The following is a 19,728-nucleotide window of genomic DNA, read 5'->3' as shown; positions in this document are numbered from 1 at the left end:
GTAATTATTTGTAATTACTACTTATATTAACTTAGACTATGATATTAGTGAAAATAATGAAATTAGTAGAGTTTATATTTATGGAATGTTTTCTAGTACAATGTAAGTACACAACAAAAACAACCATAACCAATCAGTTTCACTATGAAGAGATGAGTTCGATATACAAACACAAAAATGATCTAATCTATGTGATTTAGTTCTCAAGGTTACAAGAACCCACGCATAGTATCTAGATTTAAATATATGAAATACTTTAGGATAATTCTTTGTTCATTGTTCAAAAAAAAAAAAATTATTATGATTATTTCTATTTGATGAAGTTATAAAGATGATTATAGTTGTGATCAGACAGATAGTAAATGTCTGTAGATAAGCTTTATTTCTTATTCTCAGACTCATAGGTATATATATGTATATACATGTATGATACACACAAGTATACATACCATATAAAGGTGTGATCATATATAACCATATTGATTTCATCAATATATAAATCAATAGAGAAACAACGGTAATAAATGTGATCATGATGTTAATGCCAATTCATTTGAATATATATTATTAATATTATTATTAATACAAAGAAATAATAGTTCAGGGAAAATAATTACTACTCATAAACAACATAGAAACAATCAAATTATATCAGCAAACAAACAAAAAAAGAAAGATTTGTATTTACAATAAATCATATTAGTTCAATACATTCATTCCATTGGTGAGTTTTATCTACATTTTTGATTTGAATGAATTATTTTGTTTTATTTAATTTAATTTTATATAGTTGAAATCATAAGTCTATTGATGCTAGACCACCATGGAAAACCTAGAAGCACTGGATAGCCGTTTCGTCATTCCACGTTTTTCATGGTGGTCTAGCTTCAATTGACTCATGATCTCAACTATATAAAATTATTAAGATCTCCACAAAACTCCCTTCTAATTATTTTATTTAAACAAAAAATAAAATTTTGAAAATAAAAATTTGATAATTATGGAGAAAAAAAGGAAGAAATAGAATTTTTATTTTATTGATTTAATATGTTTTATCAGAAGGGGTTTTGTGGAGATTTGGTATTTTCATATTATGTTTTATTAAAATTTAGAAAATAAATATAGTATCAACTATTTTTTGTTTATTAAAAGGGGTTTTTGTGGATATTATAGCCATTTTATTGGTTGAGATCATGGGTCAATTGATAACAGACCATCATGGAAAACTTGGAAGCACTAGACGGCCTTTTCGTCTGTCCTATTGTGGGACTCCTCAGCAGTGTGCATTTTTTGTTTTTAGAAAAAAGAGAAACAAAGTATTATTTAATTAAGATATCTTTAAGATTAACTTTAGAACTTTATCAAAACATAAACAGAGTTCTGAATAATATGAAGTCATAAGAATATTATCAGTAAAATTAAAATATTTTCCATATTGACTTTGATATTTTAAATTGTTTTTGTTAATCAGAACGTAATAAATACTTATTTTCTGGTTAGAGTTTTTTTTAGCGAGTTAGTTTTTCTACGGGAGAGGGTTTCTGACTCCATACCCAACCCTCCTTCTTTACCCGGCCTTGGGACCGACAATAACTCTAGAAGAGCTACAGGTGGAGTTAAGGTAATAAATATAAATGAATAAGTTACAATGTGGAATTAAAGAAATTAAATAAAACATACTGTTTTAAAATGATTAATGATCCTTTTTTAAGTTTCTTATGGATTACTTAACGTCATAGTCTAGAGTCAACTTTGGGATTTATAATTAGCTTATATATATACCATAATACTAAACCTAGTCTAATCCGTATTCAGGTTTCACAGTTAATATACACATACCTAAATTCTAACTTTAACTCTGAACTTTATGTTCAAATCATAAATCCTTAACTGTAAATCATAGTCTTAACCATAATCTCACATGTCTAATGGTGGTTTCCTCATTGAGTTAATCATAACAAGGTCAATGGCCAACTTTGTCGGATATAATTATATAAACATTAATCTAGATGAATGTACATTATTACCCAGACAAATATTACTGCTCAATTATTCAACCAATAATTGTCCCTTCAATAATCGATCTAAATTAAAATAAATAGACAAATTGATAAGGAATATAAGAAAATTACCGAAAGCACCAAAAATATGTGTTATTCTATCCTTTCTGGATAGATCAAGGCAAAATCCGTTCAAAAGATAATAGTTTGTTGCTTTCTAACACAAAGTGTTTCCAATTCTGGGAAAGTGCTTTAATTCACAATCAAAATGTGCAATCCCAGTCAACTCAAGCAACATAATCAAAGGGGAAACACTCAATATGGTTGCCGCCAAGATTAAATATCAACTATAACAACATAAATACAGTTCAGGAAGAAACATAGAAACTCAGTGAAAGCGGAAGAAAAATGAGAAAAACTATCATAAAATGAAACATTACAATCTCAAATAGCATCAAAAAGATTAACAAAATGTGAAACTAAAGAAACCAATAAGAAAAACCTGCAAATATATGCATGGAGGGAGTTTTTACACACAAAACCTTCGAAATGGATTTTACAGAGGTGACTTCTCATAAATAAAGTTATTTAAATAAGTTTCAACTAGTTTCATAATCTGTTTCCAAGCATTTTCTTCTTTCGTTTCACTATTCAATTATAAGAGTACAAAACATTTTTTGAAAAGTAAGCATTTAATTCTTCCATATTATTTAACTTCAGATTAGAGAAGATGAATTTTCCGAGGTTCTATTTTCGAAAAGTTGTGACCTATAATATTATCTCAATCTAATGCTAAGATAGTCTTCTATAGGTTGATTAGGGTTTAAAATAAATAAAAAAATTACTAAAGTTACATTACGAAAATAGACGTAAAATAATAAATTCACTTGATATTGTTTGTTTGAATCTTCCCATTGATGTTTAGGACTGCAATTATTTATCAACTCTGAGATGCTGGTACATCCAGCTGACGAGTCCCAAATAGGACGAAACACGCTTCCTGGATTCCACTGCTAGCCACTATTCATCTTAGCGTAAAATAATGAGTTATGTTTGTGTAAAGATTTAAAGGTTTCACATTCAGGAATATTGATAGTTTACGTTACAAACTAGGAAAATTTCTCATTTGTATACCTATTAATAATTTCAGAAATTGGTTCAAAAGTTTTTTTTCTTTTTCCAACGTTGATAATCAACAGATTATTGGACAACTTAGAAAGATTTCTAAAAGTATTATTTAATTGAATAAACGTTGATATGAATTTTGATTATGTAATTCATTAGTTAAATATTATAAGTGTTATGTCGATTGTGCCTGTCTGGATGCCCAGCTAACGTGATGATCCCCGCCAATAAGAGAGAAATGGATTATCAATCACAGCGATGATATACAAAAGCTGTATGAGCAGTCTTGAGTACTTATTATTCCTGCTATCTGTTCAGCCTAGCCAGTTGAGTCCAGAACATCAATAACAACCTCTGAAATATGAATCATTATTCTCAAACGTACTGGGGTTATATACCAATCAAACTAACCACATCGTACCATAAAATAGAAAATAACATTTGTACAGGATATAGCCAAATGTGGCTGTGAATAGGGGAAACAGTAATTAATAGACTGGGGATAACTCAAGAATGGTAAATCGTATAGGTCAAAATAAAGCTTATGATAAGTGGAACATGAATACGAATAGTTTACTTACTTAACAATTATACAACAGGAAATATACATATCATATTTGTCCATAAATAGTTCTCAAAGTTACCATTCATACATCTCCATGGGATATAACAACAAGATATTACATAGGTGATTTTCAAGCGCACAATATATCATCATGTAATTGTAATTTAACAATGACTTATTTCTTCTAATAAATTGTTTCTTATTCTCAGCTTGAAATCTCCTGTGTTTAAGTCAAATAGTCTCAAGGTTCATGTTTATCAATTAAAATTCATTTAATTTAATAATTATAATGTAACATATAATCACTATGATGAGATATTTACTTTATCGTAGTGTCAATTTCTGCTTTTATTTCAGTAATCTAAAACGTGACAGTTTGTTCTGATCCATTTTTGAAAAAGATCTTGTATTTGTATGTGATTTTATTCAAAGATTCACATTAGTTAAGGTTTTATTGGGAACCAAATGAGTACTAAACAACTGTTTTGTCTTAGTATTGGATTTCTCAGAAATACACACTCACAATCCTGTCAGTGATCGGATCCAGGATCTTTAATTTTTGTGGCTGGAGCTTAACTACTGAATTAGCGTTTAGTGGTACACATTTCTGACAATCCGTGAAAAAGTACGATGATCAACACATGTTTTCGATGATGATTATCTCTTTCTCGATATGGATAGTTTATACCACTCATGATTTCGCCTAGACCTAGGCATCCTAAGTTATGATATAATACTAGATCTGTGATATCTGATTTTAAAAAGTAGCTTAGATTATGTCAATACACCCTGATTTATATATCACATCATGTTTGACTAATTTACAATTTGAGATTTTGATTCTTAGAGGACAAGCAATACAGTTCAGTAAATCGATTTGTCTTTTTTTTCTAACATTTTAATACACTGAAAATTAGCTAAATGATGTCATAGCCCATTACATAAGAAAGTAATAAACTGCATATTTTTGATGTCTGGTATAAGTGTGATAACTGATTGTTGTAACTGTAATGTAACATTGATTAAAAGATCATATGTGGTACATATAATCAATCTTAGAAAAAGTTATTATGTTGATAAGAGTGGAATTTGAAAGATATATATTTTGTATGCATTTTATAACATGAGTACATTATATCATTGATATGTAGATGATCGATAGTTGATGTGACTTAAGGCTACAAGACTTGAAATCGATTGCATTAGAACAAATGTATTTTATCTCTTATCATCGTCTGATTTTCGAGTTTTTTTTTGGGGGGGGGTATCAGTTGGATTTTCTCTTTTCTATCTCTTATTTCTGACTAATTGAATTCTCAGTTTGGGGTTGAGGGGATTGTTGAATTTCATTGAAATCATGAAATGATCAGTGTTAGACCACCTTTGGATACTTGGAAGCAGTGAATGGCTGCTATTGAATTTTTATTTTTTTGAACCCACGTCTTTATGACATCCTATCATCTGGTTTACCCATTAGCAGTTGTTATAAATGTGGTAAATTGGTGCAGGTTACTGGAAACGGTGAGATGTACACAACTGAAGTAATAAGAAAAAACTAATGGCTGTAGATTTTATTCACTCTTTAAAGTGTACGATAACCACTGTAATCACATTTACTCGTTTATATGTCTAGTTTACTGTGATTCAATCATCAGAGAAACAGTATTACATTCAAATGAAATAAGGAGGATAAAAAAGGTTAATTTTATCCATATTTAATAAAAATCACGTGTTGCGTGTTATACTGATAGAAGTTTATTGTAAATTAATTCTTTGAAATATAACCAATGGTTTACTGATTATTATTATTGTTATTATTTAAACACATAAATATTGGTACAAAGGGGCACCGAATACACATGCACCACACAAGTCACGTGATTTTTGTGTGGGCTGTGATACTGCCCGGGTGCCCAAACCGAAGCAGGTGGTTTTCTTAGGGGGCCACACCCCGAGCCTTTGACCTAAAGGTCTGATCCACAAGGCAGTGGAGCATCGTGAGGAGATGCAGTCCTATGATAGCCGGTGACCAACAGTTGGTTCATACGCCATTCGTTCCTTCAGGATACTGGAGCCCATGTGCACCATTGATTTGGAATCAGGGTTTTCCAACTCCCCTAGATGGACTTTCCATGTCCACCAACCCGGTTAAAGCTTCGGACATTTGCTTTCCGTCCTCTCAATTTTGGTAACAACACCCGCGACAAGAGAAGGCAGTGAGTAGGACATCCCTGGCAGAGGCTATGTACGCGTCGCCATTTGAGAACATTTTGAGATGGAGAGCGAACTCTCCCACTCTCAGCCGTACTACGGCATTTTGGGTCTAGAAAAAGAACAGTACTTGTTCACATGCTGTCTATTATATGAGGTTTACGAATTATTGTAATACTCAATACTGAAAAATTCAAACAGACTTACTGCTGTTCTTGGTAAAATTTCCTTTATTTCTATGGTTTTGGAAAAACGAATGTACAAGAAATACACTAGTATTCAAGCATCATTTATAATGATGGATGTAAAAAATAGTTGTCATGTTTAACCTAACAGAAAACTTTAACAATCGAATATGAGTGAACAAGACTAAATAAAAATGACACTTTTGAACAAAAATTATGTTGGGACGATCCTGCAAATTTCTCGCAATAGACATAGCAAGCTCAGGAAACATAAAGAAGTATTTTATCCAATCAGCATTTGATTAGAAGTATCGCGAAAATGAAAAGTCACATGTAGAGGTTCTGATTGGTTGATTACTACACTGCTACTATGTTTGGCAGTATTCTAGAATTTTCAGGAAAACCCAAGGACTTCTAAAATACTATAAAACCCCTATATTTTCTGTACATAGATGAACCCTTGGAGTAAAGTGCTTCACGAATATTTTATGGCTTTTCTCTCGTGTTCAAGTCGCTGTGTAGTTTTAGCTTGGGGGTTACGAAAATAGCTTAGGATCCGGATATAGCGTTCAACCAACATGACTTATCAAATTATATTTTGAATAATTACAATTTGATTATATGTTAAAGAGATCTTTTATTTATTATTACACAATTAATACTGAGAATATTTTACTTTACTCAAATTTATAATGAGAAAAGTTATTCTTTTTATTGTTGCTACCTATCTACTCATATACTTATTTAACTCAATTACCTAATGAAATATTGGGCCTTTTTTAAATGTAGATATATATTCAATGTCAAATGTTTTCATTTAGATATTACCGTCAATCTTTAAAAAGACAGTGAAAAACCACTAACTAATTTACTTACTTACGCCTGTTACTCCCTGTAGAGCATAGGCTGTCGACCAGCGTTCTCCAACCCACTCTGTCCTGGGCCTTCCTTTCTAGTTCTATCCATCTTTTGTTCATTCTTCTCATGCCTGTCTCCGTTTCTTGGCGTTATGTGTTCTTTGGTCTTCCTCTTCTCCTTTGGCCTTCAGGATTCCATGTGAGGGCTTGTCTTGTGACGCAGTTGGGTGATTTCCTCAATGTGTGTCCTATCCACTTCCAGTGCTTCTTCCTGATTTCTTCCTCCTCTTGAATCATTTGGTTTGTTCTCTCCTACAGTAGGTTGTTGCTGATAGTGTCTGACCAACGAATCACAAGCATTTTGCATAGACAACTGTTAATAAACACCTGTATCTTGTGGATGATGGTTTCCGCCCCATACAGTAGGACTGTCTTGACATATATTAACTAAGCTAAATTACAATATCAACAATAAAAATTAATAAATCATATGATAAAACATGATCTAATTTAAACTCATCTAGATAAGTTTTATTATAAGAAAGAAAATATTTCAATGCATTCACATTTGAATGAATGATTGTTTATTTAAAATAATATAGAGTAAATAAAGTTTGTTTTCCTTTTTTTTCTTTTCTTCTTTGGTTGTTTCTTTTTTCTCGAATGATTCTATTACGGAATAAGATCACATTTTTTTTGGTTTCGAAGTTAATTTAAAATTAAACAAAAAAAGAAGAATTAATTTGAGTAGTACATGTGATTAAAAGAAAAAAATTTTTTGTAAGTTAAAGATTTAATTGTATAGTTACTTCCTTAGTGATTGGAATTATAGGACTTGTTAACAATACCAACATTGGGGTATTAAGATAAAGATCCTGGTGTTTATCACATGGAAGTTATTGATTATTTATGGTTAAAATAAAAATTGATTGTACCATTTCGTGTAAGATTATCTCAATCATAAATGATAATATTAATCAATTTATTGGAAAATGTATATATATTGAGTAACTATATATTATACTTAAATGCGATGCGATACAATACAATTATACTATAGCTCTTCATGGATTTCACAGTGTATATTTATCTATATACAAAGTTGAATAAAATATTTTCTAAGAAAATAAATATCTTTACAGTGGCTAGCACTGGAATCCAGGACGCGTGTTTCGTCCTATTTGGGACTCGTCAGCTGGATTTACCTACATTTAAGAGTTGATGTTCACTCTAGGACTCGAACCCAGTACCGTTCGCTTCTAACGCCATCACGTTATCCACTTAGCCACTGAGTCCTGATATTTTTACAACAATAAAATAATTTAATCATCTCTCAAGTGTAAATATTTCTTTAGTTAGGCTTTTTGTATGAATGAATTCTATCACAATTATTTCTTATTCTGCCAAAAGAAAAAAATATATGTACAAAGAGAACGATGTCAATAGAATTGAATGGTTTGTATCGGCTAAAATAACGCTAGTCAATTATTTGGAGTATTCTGAATATTTACTCCCAATTGTATTTATAATAATATCAAAAGATTCATTGTTTCTTTTAATAGAAACCTTCAATACTTTATACAATTCAGTACAATCTTTTTTCATAAGGTAGGGAAAGAATAACTGGGAGCAATGTATGCCTAAAGTTATTATGTAAAACAAAAAAGTATCGAGTAACGCTGAAAACATATAGCCTCTCTTAATATCATAAAGTAGACAAAAGACTCTCTTCGACATTAACAACATATGGGAAAACCAAGAGGGATCAAAAGCAAAACTTACACCAAGATAAATGATATTTCAAATCGTTTTCACAATAGAAGGGTACGAAAATCATGTGATTCTAGTAAGCTGTTTAGGTACTTTTCATGTCTCAAGTAAAAACTAAGAGTTGATATCGAGAAGGATATAGCGTCAGACTGTTGAGATAAGACCATCTTTCAATGTACGCTAGAAACTCATTCATTTTAAGGGAGTTTTGAAGACAAAAATTATCGTCATGCATACATTAAGATCTTCAACACAATGAGCAAAAGTTATTTTGCAGAACATGATATATTATGCGAAGAAAAGAAGGAAATCATAAGTCGTGCTACGGACACGCATAAATTGTCTTTCTAGCCGGTTCTAGTATCTTCGAATTCTCGTACTTATCAACTGAAATACTATAGAGAATCCTGAAATTGCGAGTAAAAGCCTTCCTCCAAGGATAAATATACATGTATGCATATAAACGAGGTATTTATAGAATAACGCACGTTGAATTTTCCGAAGTTTTAGTATTAAGTTATGATCTCTATGATTCAACCATATAATAGCTGAGACACTTACCAGCAATGACATCGAATTGTTATTGTGTTATATTGTAAATTGACTGACGTTGGACTAAGTAGCTCATTTAGTTATAATTCAAAGCTTCAAGGAACTTGGATATTTTGGGCTCAATTCCAGGTTGGACTACAGAAAAACCTGTAAACTTGTGTTTAGTGTGATATGAAGTATTTTAAATGCTTTGATATAATGAGATAGAAATAATTTTGAGTGTCACATAATCGAAATAATACCACTCACAGAGTACTGAACAGAAGGATTGCACCTCTGGACCTTTTAGTTATCGGGCTAATGGGTCACTGTCTGTAGTTTTAGTAAACTAAATTGGTTTTGAAAGGAGTCGAATAGGTATTTTTGAATGGTAATTAGACGTGTGTACCATTTACAATATTCTTACATTCCACTACTTCTGTTTTATTCTGTTCGAGCTGAACAAAGATAGTTAAATCACTTTTTGTTTAAGAAACATGAAATTCTGTCATTAACAATATAAAACTACAATGTGCATCGTACGATTAAAATCACCTGTATAATCAATAAACCACCAGAGATCAATAAGTCATCCACAGTTGTAGTCAGGGCACTGATTTCACTGAATGCAATCGTTCGCATTGGTAACTGAAATGGGACATTATCGCTGATTATTATTTAAAATTTTCTAGGTTATTTATAAATCGTTAAGAGGTATCATTATCATTTATAAAATTTTGTATTCATTTCGTCTGACTGGTATCAGTTATTGTTTCCGGGTGAAAAAAGTTCATTTGTGAAATGAATTTCTAAGTTGAAAAACAATAAATCGATTTATACTTACCGGCATAAGATTATACAATTTTTCAAACTCATGATAAATGCCATATGTAATTGAGGGATCACCAATATCACGTTTGTCAAGTTCTTTGATGCTTATCAAATCTTATTGGCCAAGTTGTAGTGTGCTAGCTGATCTAAGTGTCTTGAATTTTCTTTCAATATGTTGTGATGCTAGATGATTGAAGACAGACGATGGGAAACCCCAGAATTCTAGGTATGCTTGGTCTAATAGTTGCGTGACTAGCTCAGTACAAACGTCTCAGTCTGTGAAGCTCGGTGACTCAGGTTCTGATCTTCCATAAAGTATCACTTTCCTCAGAACTACAAGTACCACTTGGTGGTCAGTGCCATGTGGCACAAAACCTAATTCCTAACACGGTTTCCTGTAGACTCCTTCTAGCCACCTTACATCTAAGTAAATATCGTTCATTCATATTTCGAAAGAAAGCAAATCATATAAACTCCGTTTGGAGAGAGACAACTTCTGGAGTCATTAAATTCCTATCAAAATTTCAGTATTATATTCAACATAAATTATGTATGTTGACAGTTATTTTGCTAGTTGACATTGATTTCAGTGCATGCTGTATTGTATTGGAGAGTCTTGCTTTTCCCTTTGATTATATATTGAGACCTACTGCTGTTGAGGTTGCTGCTACACTGGTCGTCTTCTCCTGCATTTGTTGTTGCGTGTGTGTTAGAAGAGCCAGATTATCTGCGAAGTCTAAATCGTCCAGCTGCATCCTAGCTGTCCACTATATCCCATGCTTCCCTCCAGATGTTGGCGTCTTCATGATCAAGTCGATCGCCAGGAGAAAGAGAAAGGGTGAGAGTAAGCAACCTTGCCTAACACCAGTCTTTACCTCGAATGAGTCGGTGAGTTGTCCTCCATGGACGATTTGACAGTTTAATCCATCATAGGAATTCCGTATGATATTGACTATCTTCTCAGGCATGCCGTAGTGTCAAAGAAGCCTCCATAGTGTTGTCCTGTCCACGCTATCAAATGCTTTCTCGTAATCAATGAAGTTGATGTAGAGTGATGAAATTTTAGTTTGATACTTGTCAACATATAATGCTCATAGTTACAATATGGATCAAAACATTAGTATCTTTCAATTGTACTTTAACTTTAGTCCTTGCTAAAAGTCACCTGAAAATTGAAATTCTATTTATATCTCATTGAATAAAAATTGGATATTGATCTTAAATTTTAAAAGTTTGACATCAAGTTTATCAGTTCATTGAATTGTTTTTGTTTTTTCACATAGATAGTTGGTGTATTATAGTGTAGTGATTAATGAAATGTGTCCTAAAAAATGACTCCATTTTGTAGGCATATAATCACATGATTGTTTATTAACCTTAACATCAATGCTTTTGTTAGTTATAATTATGAATTCATTCATTCATAAGATGTATTATAGTACTAAATCTATATTCAAAAAAGAGAAAAAAAATCAATCAGCTGACGTCATCCGTAACATTTTCAATATTCTATAAGTGCATTGTATCCAGGTTGTTGTCTGTTTGTTTCTTTCTTTTTTGTATCCATTCAGTAAGTGAATTTTACCCATATTAAAGTGTAAGTTTCGTTGGAGTTTTTTTTCATTTCAAGCTATAACATTTTCTTATATATTCATGTTTTGTATGCGGTCATGTCGGACAGTTGAGCGAAATTAACATGTTTATAGTAGGCTATAATGGGCTATTCTAGACGGTTAAAATGAAATATTTAATGGACATTACATACTGTAGTAAACAAGAACACGAGTGGGAACAATCGAATGTATTTAAGCGCAAATTACAGACTATCTCACTAAATTCTGATAGTCATACACTGAACAGTTAATTAGCAAAATAACAATCAATTGTCTCAATCTTCACTGTTCCTTCAGTAAATATCAGTTCATCTTCTCTAATTCCATTGTTCACGCATTTTCCTACCAATTGCGCTTCATTTCAGTTCTTTCCTTATCGATCTTCTGCCAAAATACATTCTATGTCTGACCATCTCCATATACTACTGATGAGGATATAAGTAAACCACACCACACCTATACCATATATATATATATATTTATGATAGATGAAAGAAATTGTTGTAAGAACTGTACTGGTTTAAAACAACTTTCATTATTGAAAATAAATGACAGGCACTGACTAATGAAAATCCCTTATCAAATATATTATTCAGTAATTACAATTTGAATACATATTAGATGGAAATTGTTTTGTTTCTTTTTGTAGAGTTACTACGGCAAAGCTTTTACTTAGTATAACTAAAAAATGTTTGACTTGATAATATAGCGTTAATTAGATTATTTATGAGAAGAGGCATGAATTCAGTGATCAGTATGTAATGAAATTTTTATCATTTTTCTGTTTCAATAGTGGGTTCTAAAGTTCTTCCTCTAGACCACTGAGCCGGTATCCAATGGTGTCATTGTCTAACTTCAATTAATCCACGATATTGTGCTATTGTCTACCATTGTCTTCAGTGAGTAACTGCCTCACAACAGACACAGTTGAACCCTCTTGGCCACGACTTCTCACTAAAATTCCCACATGCGGGATCGTGGATGCGCGCCGCTGAGAAGTTCTATACTAGAACAAAACGGCCGTCAAGTACTTCCAGGTTTTCAATAGTAGTCTAACATTGATCCATTTTTATGATATCAATCTAAACTCAACAATCTTCACAATCCTATAATGATAATTAATATCTACATTAGTTAATAGAACACCATGAAAATTAACATTCAACTAACCTAAATTAAATCATTCCTATCATTTCAAATTAACAGGGTTACTCACTTAGTATTGTTTGTTTGAATCTTCCCATTGATGCTTAGGACTACAAGGTTCAAACAAACAATACTATGTGAATTCAAACATCACCCCATCGCATAAGCAAGTAGCTATCAGGACTCAGTAGCTGAGTGGATAACGCGATGGCATTTGAAGCGAAAAGTACTGGGTTCAAGTTCCAGAGTGAACATAAACTCTGAGATGCAGGTACATCCAGCTGACGAGTTCTAAATAGGACGAAACGAGCGTCAAACTGGATTCCACTGCTAGCCACTATCCATCTTTGCTTATAACAGGGTTACTGTTTTACTTTTACATTATTAAATGATTGATTCAATTTATTTCTTGTCAGTTAAGATTTCATTAAAAGTAATATGCTCCATTGGGAGTAACAGGCGTAAGTAAGTAAGTAATATCTATATGTCACTTATATAAATAGTAACGAACAGAAAAAAAATTAAGAATATTCACATCATCTATTCACTTTATAATACCATTTTGTTGGGTTTTTTTAGTCAAAGCAACACAAATTATTTTCTGATTAAACAATAGAGGTATTTTCAATAATTTGAAATGTATATACCTACTAAAAAAGAGTTTTCCATTATTTGTTACGTAGATCAATTAGAAAATATAATCATTTTTAGACTTGGAACACATGCTGCCTGTGTGTGTGTATGTATCACAAAAATTTATACTTTACAACAAGTCACCTTAAAAAGATGAATATTTTGTGAAAAGAATGTATGTGTTATGAGTAGACAGGAAATGAATCAATACAAAGTATAAAAATGTTTAATGTTTATGAAAAGAAATAAAGCAAATAGCTATTATCAGAAGGGTTTTTGTGGAGATTTCAGTATTTTCATAGTTGAAATCATGAGTCAATTGACGTTAGACCACCATTGGGAAACCTGGAAGCACTGGATGGCCGTTTCGTCCTATTGTGGGACTCCTCAGCAGTGCGCATCCACAATCTCCACAAAGCCCCTTTTGACTGTAATCATACGCTCATTAGTGACTGACTTCAAGAGATATTTCCTGGAGCTCTAGTAGGAAGCAGTGACCAGTGATGTTTAACCAGGTCTGTTGGGAGATATCAACTCACTGAAGACAATAGGTGAACGGTTGCTCAATTTCGTGGATTGGTTGAAGTTAGACATTAACACCGTTGGATACTGGCTCAGTGGTCTATCGGTTAAGTGCTCTAGCGCGAGACTGGTAGGTCCTGGGTTCGAATCTCGTGAGGTGGGAACGTGGATGCGCACTGCTGAAGAGTCCCACAATAAGACGAAACGGCCGTCCAGTGCTTCTAGGTTTTCCATGGTGGTCTAGCTTCAATTGACTCATGATTTCAACTATGAAAATAGCTATTACATTTTTATGATGATGATGGTAATGCATTTTGGACTTATACTATTGAAACTTTTCAGTTCGTGACTTTGATCAGAGATAGTCGTAATTCTCTCCATTTAATTATGTAAATTAGTGTTATACATTACTCTATCCAACAGTTGTGTGTGAGTTTTTTTTAATGATCTACTCACCTAATAGTTAATATTGAGAATTTTGTTGAACATTTACTCAGTATGGATAAAAGTACGTAATAATTACATCGATCTACTCAGTATCATAACTTGCTGGTTAGTATCTACAATCTTGACATCTGATTTTCATGATTTTTTTTACTGACTGTTTCCTTTTCATTTCATACTGAACAAGTTACACCATGTTAATAAATAATTGTCTTGATATTAATATGGGCATAGATTAATTCACTTTTGAATTTGATTTGGATTGAACAGTTATCCAATTAAGACATATATAAATCATACTATTAATAATTGCAGATAATTAAAGTCTATGCATAAGTGATCTATTTACTTTTCTAAGGATATAATTTATTTGATTTGTAGATAGGATGATCACAAAATTTATTTCTTATTCATTTTGAACACATTCATTGAATAATCATAATATACCTTTAAATAGTTCTTTGTAAAATCATGGAAGTTCTCATGTTAGTAATCGGTCAAAAGAATGAATCGGATTAAAAAAATTCTTTCCACTTAGTTTTTCATCGTGGCTCTACGCTAATATATATATATATAAGGCTGTGGAGATTGTTGAATTGTAATTGAGATCATGAACCGATCAATGTTAGACTGCCATTCAAAACTTGGGTTTATACTTACTTACTTAAGCATGTTACCTCTCGTGGAGGAAGCACAGACCACACACCAGCTTTATCCATCCAACTCTGTCCTGATCAATCCTTTCCAGTCGCTATTCATCCTTTTAATGCCTGCTTTTAATTCCTGCCGCAGTGTGTATTTTGACCTTCATCTTTTCCGTTGTTTTTCAGGAGTCCAAGTTAGAGTTTGCCTCATGATGCAGTTTGGTGATTTCCTCAATGTATGTCTAATCCACTTCCAACATCTTTTCCTAATTTCTTCTTCAGTTAGAAGCCAGTTTGTTCTCTCCCACAGTAGAGTGTTGCTGATAGTATATCCCGTCGACGAATATGTAATCTCTTGAGTAGACAATTGTCTATAAATACTTGTACCTTTTCGATGATGATTGAAGCAGTTATTCAAGTTTCAGCTCCGTGCAGTAGAACTGTCTTGACGTTTATATTGAAAATCCTGACTTTGATATTGGTTGAAAATTGTTTGGAGTTCTATATGTTCTTTAACTGTAGGTATGCTGCCCTCACTTTGCTAATCCTTGCCTTTACGTTTGCATCAGATGCTCTACATTCATCGATGATGCTGTTCAGGCACGTAAAAATTTCCACAGTAGTCTGTTGCTGTTGGGTTTATAGACATTTTTTCAATTTCGTACTATACATCATTAACCAGCATTACATAAAAGAACAATTAAAAACCCATACTGTAAATTTTATTCGTACTGTTTTTCCGTGGAAGAGAATTTCATTCATAAGACTTAAACGAGACCATTTGTTGAGTAGTTGTTTAAAAGTTTTCCGACTATCTTCAATCCTCCTAATTTCTCTCTTTATTCCTTTTTAATATCGAGCTTGAACAAATATGAAAATCAATCATCCGGCAATAAACACATAAATCATTATATACATATACCCACGCATAACTCATAAGGTGTACAATAATTTCAAATTATTTTGAACCTTAGAAACTGATCGACATTTTTATTGATCAAAATAAATATAGTACATACTTTATTATTATTATCATTATTCTCTTGTTTTATTTCTTCCTTGTGTTTTTAATAAAAGTATTTTTATAGAGCTGAGATCATGAGCCAATTGAAGCTAGACCACCATGGAAAACCTAGAAGCACTGGACGGCCGTTTCGTCTTATTGTGGGACTCTTCAGCAGTGCGCATCCACGTTCCCACCTCACGAGATTCGAACCCAGGACCTACCAGTCTCGCGCTAGAGCACTTAACCGATAGACCACTGAGCCAGTATCCAACGGTGTTAATGTCTAACTTCAACCAATCCACGAAATTGAGCAACCGTTCACCTATTGTCTTCAGTGAGTTGATATCTCCCAACAGACCTGGTTGAACACCACTAGTCACTGCTTCTCACTAGAACTCCAGGAAATACCTCATGGAGCCAGTCACTAGTGAGCACATGATCAAAGCATTCTATAGTATTTTCTGTAAAGTTTATTAAATTTTTTATTTTCTTTTTCTTAATAAGTAATAATTCATGAGAAATTTACCATTTTAAATAAGTAGTATTTAAGAAATTAAAAAAAAGAAAACAGAAAAACTCATACACGTACGTACGCACATTCCACTGATGATTGAATTTGAAAGGTGAAACAAAAAAAAACAGTTTTTAAAATGTTATGAATACTTTATAAATTATTTTGCAAATACTAACGAATGGATGAATGGATATTACTTATTTGGTGATAATATAATTAAAATAAGTAGATATTTCAGTAATAGATACAATATGTATGTCCATATTTAAATGTATATATGTTTGTATATATGCATATATGAATATATATATGTTATTTCTTGGTCACTTTATTCAATTCTAGCGTAAAAAATGTTAAAAAGTTCATTTTAGAAATTTATGAATGTGTGGGTGCTTTTTTTTACATGATTTATCATTATATCTAGTAACTTACTGAAAATAAATACAACACATACGTTAATATGAAGTATGTTGCTTACGAAATTTAAATAGAGTTCATTTTAACGCGATAACGCGATGGCATTTGAAGCGAAAGGTACTGGATTCGAGTCCCAGAGTGAACATCAACTCTGAGATTCAAGTACATCCAGCTGACGAGTCCCAAATGGGACGAAACGCGCATCCTGGATTACAGTGCTAGCCACTATTCATCTTTGCTTAGATTTCATTTTAGTTTTCATTAAGGATCGATATCAGTTGAGAGTGGATAGTTCCAACCCATCTTCATCTACTTCACTTTTGATATTTGGACAGTTCCCCTGGAATTCATACTCAACGTATAGCTCGAAGGCAAGTATATGAATCTATGGTTGGTAATGACCTAATAATATTAACAATAATTAATTTGTATTGGTTGCTTGAATCTTCCTATTGATGCTTAGGATAGCAATTGATCAGTCTCTTTTGGCATATGTGTATCCTGTGTGGATTGCTTCGATATTGCCATTAAGTCACAAATATTAGAAGCGAAGATAGGTTGTGGCTAGCAATATTTGTCAATCCTGGGTTTGAGTCCTGGAATGATAAGCAACTCTGGAACGGAAGTAAGCCCGGCTGACGAGTCCTATATGGGTCGAAACGCGCGTCTGGATTCTAATGCTAGTCACCATTCATCTCTACTTAAAACAGTAACAATAGCTTATTCCACTCTGTAATACTTTGTCAAAGAACTTATATTTCATGCTATTGATTCTTTTTATAAATGTGACTACGTCATAGATGTTAAAGTTTAACTGGTTTATCCAACATACACATAAATATAATTTTTCGTACTTTGAAATTGTTTTATCTTATCTTGTAAAATATTGGATTCCTTTGATTTTCAGCTTTGCAATTATTTCATGTAATCTTACTTATATATAATAATTATATGTACTTACAAACATTAAAAAAGCATACAACGTATTGGATTGCTCAATATTGGAAGCTGTTAGAATGCTCTCCATATTATCTCCTCTTTTGAAAATGAATATATTGTTATACTTGTACCCTATATATACATGATAGATGAAGGAAATTATTGTAAGAACTGTACTGGTTTAAAACAACTTTCATTATTGAAAATAAATGACAGGCACTGAATAATGAAAATCACTTATCAAATGTATATTATTTAATAATTACAATTTGAATACATGTTAAATAGAAATTATTATCAGAAGGGGTTTTTGTGGAGATTTAGTATTTTCATAGTTGAAACCGTGAGTCAATTGAAGCTAGACCACCAGGGAAAGCCTGGAAGCACTGGAGTTAGACATAAGCACCATCGGATGCCGGCTCAGTGGTCTATCGGTCAAGTGCTCTGGCGCGAGACTGGTAGGTTCTGGGTTCGAATCCCGCTGAAGAGTCCCACAATAGGACGAAACGGCCGACAAGTGCTTCCAGGTTTTCCATGACGGTATAGCTTCAATTGACTCAACGCTTTCACTGGTGATAAATAGAAATTGTTTTTTTTTCTTTTTTGTAGAGTTGCTATGGCAAAGTTTTTACTTAGTATAACTAAAAAATGTTTGACTTGATAATTCAGCATTAATTAGATTATTTATGAGAAGAGGCATGAATTCAGTGATCAGTATGTAATGAAGTTTTTATTATTTTTCTGTTTCAATAGTGGATTCTAAAGTTTTTCTACTATGATGTTAGTATTTAATAGATAGTAAATTAAGAAATTACATAATATTGTCTACTGATAGTTTACTAGAATCAATCATCTTGATCTTGTTATATTCATTTCAAATCAGTTGAATAACTATTGATGGTTTTAAATAAAGTTTTGATATTGGTTTAATTGGTGAACTTATCAGTTGTGGGAAACTTAAATTACAACATGTTTAAGATTAGGATTTATTTAGTTTGAGGTTAAGATAAATCGTCTGAATTTTCTTTTTTTTTACATTATCAAGATACATATACTTCCAGGTTTTCCATGACGGACTTATGATCTTAACTATTGAAATTATTATCTATTTGTTCTGAACTGATCTTTTCGTTATTTCATCACATTTTCAGTGCAAAATTTCTTAGGACAAAAGGAGAATATAAATTATCCTACTTAGCAACCGTTTTTTCTAGATAGTTATAGTGCATAATATTTTCAACCTATTCATAGTGACAATGACTAAAATAACTACATATTCTTTTTGTGTATGGAAATTTCATATTGTTGCCTCGTTTCATGTTGCCTTAAAAAATAATAATTTTACAAACTATAATTCAAAATGGATAGTGGCTAGCAGTGGAATCCAGGACGCGCGTTTCGTCCTATTTGGGACTCGTCAGCTGGATGTACCTGCATCTCAGAGTCGATGTTCACTCTGGGACTCGAACCCAGTACCCTCACTTCAAACGCCATCACGTTATCCACTCGGCCACTGAGTCCTGATAGCCACTTGCTTATGCGATGGGGTGAAGTTTAAATTCACTTAGTATTGTTTGTTTGAATCTTCCCATCGATGTGTTAGAACTGCAACTGGTCAGTCTCTAATTGGCATATGTGCATACTGTGCGTATTGCCTCGATATATCCTTGGTTCAACATCAACTCTGAGATGCAGGTACATCCAGCTGACGAGTCCCAAATAGGACGAAACGCGCGTCCTGGATTCCACTGCTAGCCACTATACATTTTGAATTA

At 32.4% G+C, this 19,728-nt stretch overlaps 1 protein-coding gene across 1 annotated transcript in view; it reads left to right on the top strand.

The window, feature by feature from the left end:
* Positions 1–654: 654 nt before the first annotated feature.
* Positions 655–19,728, top strand: part of Smp_138290 (hypothetical protein) — a gene marked incomplete at its 3' end in the record, with an annotated part of 25,528 nt that continues 6,454 nt past the window's right edge. The window contains exon 1 of the mRNA XM_018799515.1: positions 655–724. The remainder of the gene's footprint in view (positions 725–19,728) is intronic.

The sequence above is a fragment of the Schistosoma mansoni genome, chromosome 3 (genome assembly GCF_000237925.1).
Source record: "Schistosoma mansoni strain Puerto Rico chromosome 3, complete genome".
In the NCBI taxonomy this organism is placed as follows: Eukaryota; Metazoa; Platyhelminthes; class Trematoda; order Strigeidida; family Schistosomatidae; genus Schistosoma; species Schistosoma mansoni.
This window is presented reverse-complemented; position numbering and strand designations above follow the sequence as displayed.